The sequence below is a fragment of the Pleurodeles waltl genome, chromosome 4_1 (assembly GCF_031143425.1).
Source record: "Pleurodeles waltl isolate 20211129_DDA chromosome 4_1, aPleWal1.hap1.20221129, whole genome shotgun sequence".
In the NCBI taxonomy this organism is placed as follows: domain Eukaryota; kingdom Metazoa; phylum Chordata; class Amphibia; order Caudata; family Salamandridae; genus Pleurodeles; species Pleurodeles waltl.
The window spans coordinates 1,009,376,138-1,009,389,519 of NC_090442.1; the positions used below are offsets into that span (position 1 = coordinate 1,009,376,138).

The 13,382-nt window shown below is 43.3% G+C and overlaps 1 protein-coding gene across 5 annotated transcripts in view; it reads right to left on the bottom strand.

The window, feature by feature from the left end:
- KMT2E (lysine methyltransferase 2E (inactive)) overlaps positions 1-13,382 on the bottom strand; it is a 1,466,695-nt gene that overhangs the window by 1,279,386 nt on the left and 173,927 nt on the right. Inside the window, exon 3 of one of the 5 annotated variants that reach the window (XM_069229868.1) lies at positions 2,305-2,495. The exons of the other annotated variants lie outside the window; for them this stretch is intronic. The gene's annotated coding sequence lies outside the window, so the exon portion shown is untranslated. The remainder of the gene's footprint in view (positions 1-2,304; positions 2,496-13,382) is intronic. 5 annotated transcript variants of the gene reach the window in all.

Genomic DNA, 13,382 nt, shown 5'->3' on the forward strand with positions numbered 1-13,382 from the left:
GAGTCACAGGCCCCACCCACTAGTTGCAATGACAGCTGGGGGACCGAGGTCCAACCCAGCTGTACTATCTCTGGTTGTCCTGGCAAGTATGTGGGCAGGGAAACCGCCAAACAAGGGACATCTGCTATATCATCTTGATCTCCAGCATCTGGCTGAAGTTCACCTTCTTCCTTATCTACATCGGTACAGATAGAATGACTGGAGTCATTGTCACTCTTATCTTCATCCGTAGGTGGAACTACTAGTATTTGAACTTCTCTGGGTGCTTTAGGAATAATCGGGGGGGGGAGTGGTAACTGCTGTGGAGGAGAGTTAGTTGATAAAAGAGTAGACTATTGTGGTTGTTGTGGTGCCAACTTTTAAAAGGTTTCCATAATTTGTTTTAATGTAGACACAAAAGTCACAGGCATCTGAACAACCTCAGTTGTCTGTGTCACAGAGGAATGCAAGACCTTGAAGTACGAGAAAAACTAACCCGATGGTAATCAAAGTCTGAATAAAAGTCATTTTCCTCCTTGTCTTTACAAAATTCTGTAACATAATGCACATTTAACTGAATTGGGCTATACGCAGTCTGCAAACCATATACGCTTGCCTCATCCTTCTGATCAGACAACAGCACTAGTGGTAATGTTTAATGGTAAAAGCAGAGGTGTACAAACTGCATCAGATGGTGTCGACGGAATGGTTGTCAAAGGCATTGACATCACCAGCATAGCCTCTACTTTCAATGGCATGGTCAATGGCGGCAAAGCATTGATAGGGCTGATTTCTTCATCGATAGGGGTCAGTGTTAAAGGATCCAGCATCAACATTGGTGTGAATGGTGTTGTCAAGGTTGACTCTAAAGCTCGTCATCGATGGTCAACAAGATCATCAATGGTAACATCGTCAACGAGGACTGAGGTTTTGTAAATGTTTTCTTCTTCTTTTCTAGAGGTTGATCCTCAATGGCATCTGAGGACTTCCTAGCTGCATGTTTTCCATGTTTAGAGTTAGAAGGGGTATCTGCAAGTGCTGTTCCAAACAAAATCAGGAAGCTGAATAAACCTCCTTTTTTGTGCTGCCTTCATGAAAGTGCTTGGAGTAGCACTTTTCATGGAATGTGTTCCTGAAAAGGAGGCATCTCCTTTAGAAGGAGGAATATTCTCCTTTGCCATCAGATACAAAGCCAACCTTATTTCTCTGTAACATTTGTAGAGGTTTGTCTTCTAAGACTCTTAAGGACAGTTAGATGCCTTGAGTTTAAGATAAAGGCAATAAATACATTGTAAATATGGATCTTCAATGTAAATCTTCTTGAGACCACAAAAATGAACAAGTCTTGAAAAGTGATTTTTTTTGTCTCTGTCACTTATGGTGACAGCTGATGACTGTTGGCTGTCCAGTAAAAAGACCTTCCTAGTCCAGAGATGTTTACAATTTCCCTAAAGACAACTCACCGTACTCCTGTGCTGGAGACAGGGCTGGTTCAAATACAGGAGAGATTAAGAAAGTATCAAAGTTAAGGTTCACAGAGAGATCAGAGTAGATCTCTGTCAAGGGACTCCCTCACACATGATGTGCAGTAGAAATGTGAGCCATGGTGGCCTCTAGGGGGAGTAGGAGAGCTTAAGCTTTGACCTCGTTGGCTGAAGTTTGGGTTATTTCTAATGAGGTGGATGTGCTACTAAATATATGAGTATGTTTCTGGTCTTTGTCAATTGTTACACTGTATTCAGTATGTTATGTATATTTCACACTGTATACTGTTGTCTTTAATGTACCAAGGATTCCCAGCCTGACAACAGGGAATGATTCTAGCATGTGAATATATAAAAGATTAAATGTTAGAGAAGCGATGCTTCTGACCTCACAATATTTATACCGATCTATAACTCTTAAAAGCAAAATGTAATTAAACAAACACATTTGCTCAAACTAATTAATGATACTACATTCATAGTCGCAATTGTAAATTTTGTCTGTTTCATTAAAGGTGAAGTCATAAGCATTGCATTTGGTGTGAGAGCTATGGTCTGCATGGCTGTAGTGCGAGTTACAAATTGTGTTCCTAACCATAACTTGTACATTTCAGTGGGTGTCTTTTTGGTTTTAATTTGTATGCATAACTGCACTTTAACTGTGTTTTTTAAGGTAAATATATGAGGTGTTTTTAAGCATATGCTGAAATGTTATAACCACACCTAACCAAAAATTTGTTTTAAACAAATTATGTATATATATATATATATATATATATATATATATATATATATATATATATATATATATATATATATATATATATATTATGTCACTTACCCAGTGTACATCTGTTCATGGCATGCAGTATTGCAGATTCACACATGCGCTGCATAAGTCCACCATCTAGTGTTGGGCTCGTAGTGTTACAAGTTTTTCTTCGAAGAAGGTTTTTCAAATCATGAGATCGAGTGACTCCTCCTCTCGGTGATAGTGCGCGTGGGCGTTCAGTTCTTTGTTAGATTGTTTTCCTGCAGGAGGGTGAAGTAAGGAGTAAAGAAATGTATATGTACATATATATAGTAAGAAAAGAAGATGTCCATGCAATGTATACACATATTTACATGATAAAGTACTACAACGGCTACAGGCTTCCGGGGAGGAGGGAGGGCGCATGTGAATCTGCAGCACTACATGTCACGAAGAGATGTACACTGGGTAAGTGACATTTTCCATTCAACGTGACGTGTAGCTGCACATACACATGCTTTCCATAGACTAAAAAGCAGTCCCCTCCTTAAATAAGCGGAGTATAGCCTGTAGGAGTTGGAGTGGTATGAAATAGTGTTTTAAGCAGTGCATGACAAACATTTGCTTGTTGGCGAGACAGCACATCCACACAGTAGTGTTTAGCAAATGTGTGTGGTGTGGACCATTGCTTTGCATAGGTCTGTCACTGGTATATTTCCTAAGAATGCCATTGAAGCTCCTATCTTTCTAGTAGAATGTGCTTTAGGTGTTACTAATAGTTGCCTTTTAGCTTTAAGATAGCAAGTTTGAATACACTTTACTATCTATCTGGCCAATCCTTATTTTGTAATAGGATTACTCCTTATGAGGCTGTTGAAAAGCCACAAAAAGTTGTTTAGATTTTCTGAAATCTTTTGTCTACCTAATACATGAGTGATCTTTTGAGATCAAGAATGTGGAGACCTCTTTCAGCAACTGAATCTGGCTGTAGGAAGAAGACTGGCAATTCCACAGACTGATTGATGTGAAATGGTGAAACCACTTTGGTAGGAATTTTGGGGTTGTTCTAAGTACTATTTTATGTTCGTGAATTTGGAATAAAGGTTCTTCTAAAGTGAATGCTTGCATTTCACTAACTCTCCTTAAAGAAGTAATTGCTACCATGAAAGCAACATTCCATGAGAGAAATTGAAGAGCACAAGAAAGCATGGGTTCAAATGGTGGACCCATTAGCCTTATGAGCACAATGTTAAGATTACAGGCAGGAGCTGGTGGAGCTCTAGGTGGAATAACTTTTCATAAAGGCCTTCCATAAAAGCTTTTATGACAGGCATTTTAAACAGAGAAGTGTGCTGTCTGTTTTGGAACTAGGCTGAAATTGCTCCTAAATGAATTTTAATAGATGAAGATCAAAGATTAGTTTTTTGTAAGTAAAGCAAATAACATACAATATCCTGTACTGATGCTTTAAGTGGATCAATGTTTTTGGGTTGACAGTAATATCCAAAATGTTTCCATTTAGCTGCATAGCACTGCCTGGTTGTAAGTTTACGTGCTTCCTTTAGAACGTCCATACACTCTGATGGAAACTGTAGACACTCAAACTCTATGACCTCAGAAGCCAAATCGCCAGGATGAGCATACTGGGATTGGGATGCCTGATTTGATCTTTGTTTTGAATCAACAGGTCTGGTCTGTTTGGGAGCTTGTGATGTGTTACTACAGAGATCCAATAGTGTTGACGTGCCCATGTGAGAGCTGTGAGTACCATAGTGAGGGAGGAGTGATGGCTCTTGTTGACCAGAAATGGAATTAGTGGGAGAGGGGGGAAAAGCATAAGCAAATATCCCTGACCAATTGATCCATAAAGCATTGCCCTTGGATCGAGGGAGTGGGTACCTGGATGCGAAGTTTGGGCATTTTGCTTTTTCGCTTGTTGTGAAGAGGCCTATGTCTGGGGTTCCCCACATGTGGAAGTATTGTTGAATCACTTGTAGGTGATTCTCCCATTCATGTATTTGTTGCTGCGTCCTGCTTAAGCGGTCTGCTAGTTCGTTGTGTATCCCGGGGATATACTCTGCTAATAGTTGAATGTGACTGTGAATTGCCCATTTCCAAATTGTCTGTGCTAGAAAGGACAATTGAGATGCGTGCCCCCCCCCTGCTTTTGCAGATAATCCATTGTGGTCATGTTGTCTGTCCTTAGCAACACTGTGTTGTGCATGATCTGTGATTGGAAAGCTTTGAGTGCCAGGAACACTGCTAGCAATTCCAAATGGTTTATGTGATAAGTTGTTGAATTAAGTCCCATTCACCTTGTATGGTAAGGTTGTTAAGATGGACTCCCCAACCTATCATTGATGCATCAGTTGTGATTACGGTCTGTGGCACAGGGTCCAGAAATGGCTGCCACTTTGATAAGATGGTGTGATTCCACCATTGCAGAGAATTGTAAGTTTGGCAGTCCACCTACACCAGATCGTGAAGATGACCCTGTGCCTGAGACCATTGTTGCGAGAGACACTGTTGTAGAGGTCTCATGTTTATACATGCATTGGGTACTATTGATATCCACGATGCCATCATTCCCAAAAGTTTCATGTTAAACCTTATTGTGTAAGTGTGATTGCACTGTAGTTGAGATTTGAGATTGTGGAAAGCTTGACTTCTCAGTGGTTATGGGTACGCTAATGCTGATTGAGTGTTCAGAATTGCTCCCATATATGGTTGTATTTGGGTTGGTCGCAGAAGAGATTTCTGGTAATTGATTGTGCATGTTATCCACTGTGTACTGTGTGTGCTGTTGACAGGTTTGAATAGTGCTGGATTTTATGAGCCAGTCGTCCAGATAAGGAAAGACATGTACATGTTGCCTTCTGAGGTATGCTGCAACCACTGCGAGGCATTTGGTGGATACCCTTGGTGCTGTTGTTACTCCAAAGGGTAGTACTTTGAACTGGTAGTGCTTGCCTGCTATCACAAGTCTTGGAAATTTGCAATGTGCTGGATGTATGGGAATGTGGAGGTAAGCATCTTTTAGATCTAATGCAGTCTTGTTTTTGTAGCAGGGGATTGATGTCCTGAAGAGTGACCATGTGGAAATGCTCTGACATGCTGTACTGATTGAGGGGTCTGAGATCCAGGGTTGGTCTGAGAGTACCATCTTTATTTGGTATGAGGAAGTATAGAGAATATACTCCTGCCCATTGTTGGGATATAGGTACCATCTCTATTGCACCCTTGAGTAGAAGTGATTGTACCTCCTGTTTTAATGAATGTAGGTGCTCAAAAGAAAGCCTGTGCAAGCGAGGGGGAATGTTTGGTGGAGTAGATATGAGTTGTAGGCAATAACCATTCTGGATAATTGACAGCACCCATTGATCTGTTGTAATGTTGTGTCACTGTTGATAGAAATTTCCCAGTCTTCCTCCCACAGGTGATGCATGCCGTGTGGGGATGTGCAGAAGGTCACTGTTTGGTTGAGGTGGAGGAACCTCTTATGGTGGTGGATTTACCTCTACCTCTAAAGTTATTTCCTTTGCAAGAGCCTCTGAAAGAGCATCTATTGTAAAATTGTTGTCCTTGTTTCTGTTGGGATGTGGACAACTCTTAGGTTTAAAACTACCTCTGAAATGAGGCCTACGAAAAGTTCCCTAAGTAGGGGTAGTTTAAAGGTCACCGTTGGTCTTAGCTGTATCAGAGTCTTTCTTTAGTTTCTCTGTGGTGGTATCTACTTCTGGGCCAAATAAGTGTTGCTTATCAAAAAGCATATTGAGTACTGCCTGTTGTATTTCAGGTTTGAACCCTGAAGTTCTTAACAATGCGTGCCTTCTAATAATCACACTAGTGTTGATACCCCTTGCTGCTATGTCTCATGCATTTAAGGCAGATCTAATTTGGTTATTAGAGATAGCCTGGCCCTCAGTAACTATCTGCTGTACCCTTTTCTGGTGTTCTGGTGGAAGGTATCGTAAGAACTCCTCCATTTCATCCCAATGAGCTCTATAGTATCTTGCTAACAGAGCTTGAGAATTTGCAATCTTACAGTGATTAGCAGCTTGAGTTACTACTCTTTTCCCTGCTGCATCAAACTTATGCCTCTCCTTGTCTGGGGGAGAAGCATCCCCTGTGGATTGGCTATTTGCTTTTTTCCTCGCTGCACTGACAACTATAGAGTCAGGAGGCAATTGTTGTGTAATGAAATGTGGATCTGAAGGTGCAGGTTTGTACTTTTTGTCTACCTTTGGTGTGACCTTCACTAGGTCCTTGAAAATGTCATCTGCATGTTTAAGCATGCCTGGGAGCATGGGTAGACATGGATACTGCTTGTGAGTGGATGTTAATGTGTTGAATAAAAAATCATCCTCAATGGGATCTGTATGCAACTGCATGTTGTGATATGCAGCTGCCCTAGCGATGACATGATTGTAGACAGTGGTGTCTTCGGGTGGAGATGGCCTAGCCGGGTATGAATCAGGATCATTGGAAGGTATGGGATCTGAATCATATAAATCCCTTGCATCTACGTTGTAAAGAGTATCACCTAAAACATCCCCATGTGTAGGGATAGGGGATTCTGGAGAAAATTGTGTAGGTGAAGGAGGTAGAGAAGCAGTGTGGTGGTGAAGGCTGTTGTAGTGCCTTTGGTTTCCCCTTATGCTTAAATATTTTAGCAGGTGGAGGCCCAGCTTCTAGAGCCTCTTGGAAACATTACTTTTTCTTTGTTATAGAAGAAAGAGAAGCAATAATCCTTCCAGTGTCTTTGCGTATCTGGATTTGGTGCTGCTTAGCGCGCATTAGTTCCAATATGGGCCTTATTCCCGAAGACTACTCGGTAGCTGGAGCATATTTACCACCCACAGGTTTCAGCTCCGAAAGTCTGGAGACCGAATGTTTTAGTCGGGCCGAGAATGTCGGCTCCGAAATCAATGGCAGTTTTTTTGCCTCCAAGATGGAAGGCTCTGCTTTTTGAATCTATCCCAAAACAGATGTGGCGCGCTATTCGGCTGGCGCCGAATGCACTTTGGTCTTAATTTTCAGTGCTGAACCCGATGGTGGGTCATCCGCAAGTTTTTTTCGGGTCCGACCATGGCCGGCAAGCATTGGTGGACCCAAGACCAGTGCTGAAGTCTTTTTGGTTGTCTCTGGGTGATGGGAAGGGGCTGATGTACTCACGTACTTCGCCGCTGGAAGCGAGTGGCTGTCCCCATCTGAATCTGGTTCCAAATCAGAGTCTGCGATGGAAACTGCAACTTGAGCATGTTCTTCTTTGAAAATGTCCGGCGTTTGTTCTGATGACTTGGATGCCATCTCCAACCGACGTGCTCTTCGATCCCTAAGAGTTTTCTTCGAGCAGAAGGAGTGGCACGCTTCACAGCTTTATTCTCTGGGATCCGGAGAAAGACAGAGGTTGCACACCCAGTGTTGATCAGTGTATGGGAACTAGGCGTGACACCGAGGGCAAAAATGAAACGGAGTCCATTCCATCAGACTGACATTGTTAAAAAACCACAAGTCGAAGTAGGCCCAAGAAGGGCATGGTCGCCCAAAATGGCGTTTCACTGACCCGGACGATTACAATTGGATCAAATATAAGTGAGAAACATGATCGAAAACTATACCGACGTTTACAGAGAGAAGAAAGAAGTTCTGATAGTACCGAACCGAGATCTATTTGAGCGAGAGGAAACACATCTGAACCCAACAGCGGAAATAAAACAATCTAACAAAGGACCCTATGCCCATGTGCACTATCACTGAGAGGAGGAGTCACTTGATGTTGTGACTCGAAAAAGCTTCTTAAATTTTTTTTTTAAAAAAACTTGTAACACTACGAGCCCAACAATAGATGGTGGACTTATGCAAAGCATGTGTATCTGCAGCTACGCATGCCATCGAACATATATATTCTTTGATAGCTGTGAATATCCCAGAACGGTAAACAGTAGTAACAGGCAATGCTTGATCTCGTTCATGGCAGTTTGGAGACAAGTGAACCCATACCATCAAGAGAACATTGTATGGAGGCTGTCTCTATTAGTTATAGGTTACCTTGCACGATAACAAATGTATAATTATTCTACTTCATACAGGAGTGCACACATAGTGTATTATTACCAGACCACTTCATAGGAGAAGGTTACACTGAAATAACAAGCAATTACAAGGATTATACAAAATAAGAACATGATACACATGTTATAATTACAGCAGGTTTAAAGCCACAAGACACATAAATGTTTGATTTAGGTTGTGAACTGATAACAGTTGGGCATCAAGTCTTGGCTACATCCTTTATTCCCATATTTATTGAGTTGACTAAATCAACCCATTTACATCCATGAATGAGTAGAGCATATATGTCACCACCTCTTGAGTTTGAGATATTTGTGCCTAGCCTCAAAGCAAACATGGGTTTCATCTAAAACTTTTCAATGCTAGTCAGTAGGTGTCAGTGTTTGTTAACAGTTTGTTCAGCTGGTTGTCGCCAGAACTAAGGGACTAATTTAGATGTTGGTGGTGACAGAGTACCCTTACTGCCAACAGGTAGTTCCAGCTGCCAGATTTACAGGCGAGTAAACTTCAATATGTAGACAGCAGAGACTACTCGGTCTCCACCGTCTACATACCCTTCCGACAGCCCAACAAAGTAAGGGCTGCTGGATGTTTGGCCTTGTGTTCACCCACATGATTTAGAGAGGGTGGACACAAAACCAGTTTTTACTTTTACAAATGATCACCTAAAACATGGCAGTATCTAAAAGTAAAAATCTTGCAATGACCTTCAGTCCATGGGAGAACACTAGGGTGGGGAGGTCCAAAAAACAAAACCCGGTTTGGGATTTTGTTATTGACAATAGAAAATGAAAGTGTGGCACGCAGCTCTGTCATGTTGATGGCTCAATTAGGCACACTTTCATTACTTTTACAGGAACCTCCATGATAGTGGTTCTTGTAAATGCAAGAGATGTCCACTGGGCCAGCAGCCATCTCTAAATGCGGTGGTGGAGTACCCTTTCCATGGCAGGAGTAAAGTACTCTACCATGGATACAGTACTGGCTTGTAACTAGAGTTCTCCAGTACTGGTATCTTTCATAGATTCACATGCTTCAACCATTACCCGTCGTCAAAGCTGGAGTCCCACGGAATCATAACAAAGCAGTCCTTGACATTACAATATGCTTGTAGGAAGTTGGCTCTGTATATACTATCGCAAAGTGAGAGATAGTGTGCACAGAGTCCAAAGGTTCCCCTTAGATTTTGATAGCGGCAAAATTAGATAATACTAATGCTCTATTTTGTGGTAGTGTGGTCGAGCAGTAGGCTTATCAGAGGGCAGTGTTAAGCATTTGTTGTACACACACAGGCAATAAATGAGGAACACACACTCAAAGACTTAACTCCAGGCCAATAGTTTTTTATATAGAAAAAATATATTTTCTTAATTTATTTTTAGAACCACAAGATTCAAATTTGAGGTAAGTACATAAAATGCAAGGTACTTCACACAGGTAAGTATATAAATTGATTTAAAACAGTAGTACAAACAGTTGTGGTTAAAATGGCAAATAGCTATATTAAAAGTGTACAGACTGCAAAAACCAACAGTTCCTGTGGGAGGTAAGTATTGGTTAGTTTCTCAGGTAAGTAAAGCACTTACACAGTCAGTCTCCTGGGCATAGGTAGCCCACCGTTCGGGGTTCAAGGCAACCCCGAAGCCACAGCACCAGCAACACAGGGCCGGTCAGGTGCAGAGGTCAAAGGAGGGCCAAAAACATATAGGCGCCTATGGAGAACAGGGGTGCTCCGGTTCCAGTCTGCTAGCAGGTAAGTACCTTCGTCCTTGGGGAGAGGACCAGGGTGGTTTTGTAGAGCACTGGGGGGGACACACACAAGCACACAAAAGACACCATCCGCGGCACAGGGGTGGCTAGGTGCAATGTGCAAAGTAGGTGTCGGGTTTGCTGTAGAAATCAATGGAGGGACCCGGGGGTCACTCTGGTGATGCAGGCAGGGCACAGGAGGGCTTCTTGGGGGAGCCACCAACTGGGCTAGGATGAGGGCTACCTGCTGGTCAATCCTGCACTGGTAGGTAGTTCCTCTCGTTCCTGGGGGCTGCGGGTGCAGTGCTTGGTCCAGGCATCGGGTTCCTTTGTTACCAGGCAGTCGCAGTCAGGGGGAGCCTCTGGATCCTCTATGCAGGCGTCGTCGTGGGGGTGCAGGGAGGTCACCTCAGGGTGTCCACGTCGTTGGAGTCACCTGTGAGTCCTCTCTGGGGTGTTTGTCGTCCTGGACTCGAGCCGGCGGCGTCGGGTGCAGTGTGAAGACTCACGCTGCTGGCGGGCAGTGAGTCTCTTTCAAGTTGCTTCTTTGTTGCTGTTTCTGGACAGAACCGCTGTCCTCAGGAGGTTCTTGGTCCTTTAGGTGCAGGTCAGTCCTCTGAATCCTCAGAGGTCGCTGGTCCCGCTGGATGCGTCGCTGTGCAGGTTCTTTGAGTCTGGAGACAGGCCGGTAGGGCTGGGGCCAAGTCAGTTGGTGGCTCTGTCGTCTCTGCGGGGCTTTCAGGTCAGCAGTCCTTCTTGTTGAAGGTTGCAGGAATCTGATTTCCTAGGTTCAGGGTTGCCGCTAAATACGAAATTTAGGGGTGTGTTTAGGTCTGGGGGGCAGTAGCCAATGGATACTGTCCTTGAGGGTGGCTACACCCTCCTTGTGCCCCCTCCCTGAGGGGAGGGGGGGCACATCTCTATTCCTATTGGGGGAATCCTCCAAAACCAAGATGGAAAATTTCTAAAGGCAGGCGTCACCTCAGCTCAGGACACCTTAGGGGCTGTCCTGACTGGTGGGTGACTCCTCCTTGTTTTTCTCATCATCTCCTCCGGACTTGCCACCAAAAGTGGGGGCTGTGCTGGAGGGACGGGCATCTCCACTAGTTGGGATGCCCTGGGGCGCTGTAACAACAAGCATGAGCCTTTGAGGCTCACCGCCAGGTGTTACAGTTCCTGCAAGGGGGGGGTGAGAAGCACATCCACCCAGTGCAGGCTTTGTTCCTGGCCACAGAGTGACAAAGGCACTCACCTCATTTGGCCAGAAACTCATTTGGTTGTGGCAGGCTGGCAGGAACTGGTCAGCCTAACACTGGTTTTTGGACTGGTATACAGGGGGCATCTCTAAGATGCCCTCTGTGTGCATTTTTCAATAAATCCCCACTGGCATCAGTGTGGATTTATTGTGCTGAGAGGTTTGATACCAAACTTCCTAGTATTCAGTGTAGCCATTATGGAACTGTGGAGTTCGTGTCTGACAACCTCCCAGACCATATACTCTTTACACTTACAATGTCTAAGGTTTGGCTTAGACACTGTAGGGGCATAGTGCTCATGCAACTATGCCCTCACCTGTGGTATAGTGCACCCTGCCTTAGGGCTGTAAGGCTTGCTAGAGGGGTGACTTACCTATGCCACAGGCAGTGGGATATGGGCATGGCACCCTGAGGGGAGTGCCATGTCGACTTAGTCATTTTCTCCCCACCAGCACATACAAGCTGTGAGGCAGTGTGCATGTGCTGAGTGAGGAGTCCCCAGGGTGGGAAAAATATATGTTGCAGCCCCTAGAAACCTTCCCTGGCCACAGGGCCCTTGGTACCAGAGGCACCATTTACAAGGGACTTATCTGTGTGCCAGGGCTGTGCCAATTGTGGGAACAACGGTACAGTTTAGTGAAAGAACACTGGTGCTAGGGCCTGGTTAGCAGGATCCCAGCACACTTTAAATCATAACTGCCATCAACAAAAGGCAAAAAGTTAGCGGGGTAACCATGCCAAGGGAGGCATTTCCCAACAGTGCTACAGTAGTAATGAACTATCACTTTAATGGCTTATCCGTGTGCTTTAAAATAAACCAAACTCAACAAATCAGGCGGTAGCACTCTCTAGAACACTCACAGAGGCTGAGGCCCCATATTTTCGAACACTAAAGTGCTGTAGCAATGAGGTGAGTCTCTAAGGGGAGGAGAGTAGGTCGCATGTGAACCTATGAAAGATATCAATACTAGAGAACTACAGTTACATATAAGTAACTTATTTTCTTCTAGTATTGGACTTTTCAAAGATTCACATGCTTGAATCAGAATAGTAAGCAGTTACAGTACTTGTAACTTAATGTTAATAGCATGAAAGCAGATGGGGTTGTAATACTTTCTGGAGAAACAACACATATGTATACCGATAGACATATCATCATACATACTAAACCGTACCAATGTAAAAACCAATATATAAATACACACAAAACAGAAACACATGTACTCAACAAATGGCTCACCTTATAGAACTAAGTGGTGAAGCACCGCCTGTCCAACAGCGCGTCACTTTGCTGCACCTTTTCCTGAAGTAAAGCTGCATGAATGCGTGCACATTCTTCCATGTTGCAGCACAACATATTTTCATCAGAGGTACCCCAAAAAACAATGCAATCATTGTAGAGAGTGCTCAAGTAGAGTGGACTTTGATCTTTGCTGTTAATGGTTTGCCAGCTTTAGAATGACAGAACTGGATAGTGGAGGAAAATCCATCAAATGATGATTGCCTTCATGACCAGTGCACCTTTGCAAGTATTCCCATATGCTATCAATAGTTGTTCAGTTTTCCTTATCTGTTGTGTGATAAAGATAGAATTTATGACACCTTTTGATGTCTAACGTATGGAGTGATCTCTCTGCTGGTGACCCTGGATTTGGAAAAAATGTTCACTGGTTCCTTTAGATGAAAATAAGAGGGACTTTAGGAACTGTCCTGAGAAGCAGTGACTCATCTGTAAATGTGAGGAAAGGTTCCTTAATGGTAAATGCCTGTGTTTTGCTTATTCTTTTAGCGGTTGTTAAAGTGACTTTCCAAGAGGGTAACTTGAGATATGCTTTGTTCGTCAGTTCAAAGGGACTTTACGGGAGTTGTGATAATACAACAATCAGGTGCTAAGCAAAGGGCGGAGCTCTTATGGGAGGAAAAACTTTGAAGAATCCTTTGATAAATTGTTTTATAATCCTATTTGACCACAAGGATAGAGAATTTGAAAATAGTTTATATCTGGATATAGCAGCAAGATGTACCTCAATTGACACATGTACTAAGCCTGATCATGCTAGGAGATGAGATAGTATTTACTCTGGTGAT